Source organism: Octopus bimaculoides, chromosome 1 (genome assembly GCF_001194135.2).
Source record: "Octopus bimaculoides isolate UCB-OBI-ISO-001 chromosome 1, ASM119413v2, whole genome shotgun sequence".
Taxonomy (NCBI): domain Eukaryota; kingdom Metazoa; phylum Mollusca; class Cephalopoda; order Octopoda; family Octopodidae; genus Octopus; species Octopus bimaculoides.
The window spans coordinates 54499554-54500799 of NC_068981.1; positions in this window are offsets into that span (position 1 = coordinate 54499554).

Genomic DNA, 1246 nt, shown 5'->3' on the forward strand with positions numbered 1-1246 from the left:
TTTCGATCTCACTTGCCTCAACAGGTCTTCGCAAGCGGAGTTTAGTGTCCGATGGAGGAAAGGTACGCATAAGTGGGCTGGCTACACCCCTGGTAGAGGCCTTGGATTTAGGTCTCACTAAGCTTGCCAGGTCTTCTCATGCACAACATATTTCCAAAGGTCTCGGTCAGAAGTCATCGCCTCGATGAGGCCCAATGTTCGAAGGTCATGCCTCACCACCTCATCCCAGGTCTTCCTGGGCCTACCTCTTCCACAGGTTCCCTCAACTGCTAGGGTGTGGCACTTTTTCATACAGCTATCCTCATCCATTCTCGCCACGTGACCATACCAGTGCAATCGTCTCTCTTGCACACCACAACTGATGCTTCTTAGGTTCAACTTTTCTCTCAAGGTACTTACACTCTGTCTAGTATGCACACTGACATTACACATCCATCATAATATATATGTTATATATACCCTGCTGGTAATTTTGGTTATATCCTTTAAGTATTATTTCGTGACGTGCAAACTGATACCATGAGTTTACTTTCAGATATACTCATTAGATCATTTTTTGTATTATATCTCAAATTGAATACCCACATATCGATTGATCCCCCAAAATTGAGTTAATATTGACTTTTAACAGATACTTTGTGTATTTATAGATAACTATATAATTATATGATAAATAAGACTCCAAGGCATGAAATGTAGATGCATATAATGCTGAAGGGTAGTACGTGATTGATTTGGAAATTTGGTTTCCCAAATTATTTAAATTATATCATCATCATTATCATTATCATCGTTTAACGTCTGCTTTCCATGCTGGCATGGGTTGGATGATTTGACTGAGGACTGGCGAATCAGATGGCTGCATCAGGCTCCAATCTGATCAGGCAGAATTTCTACAGCTGGACGCCCTTCCTAACGCCAACCACTCCGAGAGTGTAGGGGGTGTTTTACATGCCCCCGGCACGAGGGCTAGTGAGGTGGTACTGGCAATGGCCACACTCAAATGGTGTTTTTTATGTGCCACTTGCACAAGAGCCACCAGCAAAAGTGCTAGTAAGGCGGCGCTGGTAACGATCACGCTCCAAGGTGGAACATTGCTATTGAGAGAAACGGTGACTATGTTGAGAAGTAGGGATGTGATCCACAGAGGACCACCTTCATTCTGATGTATGATACATGTTCCTGTGTTAGTAATTATACCTGTCTTAAACACACACACACACACACACACATATATATATATATA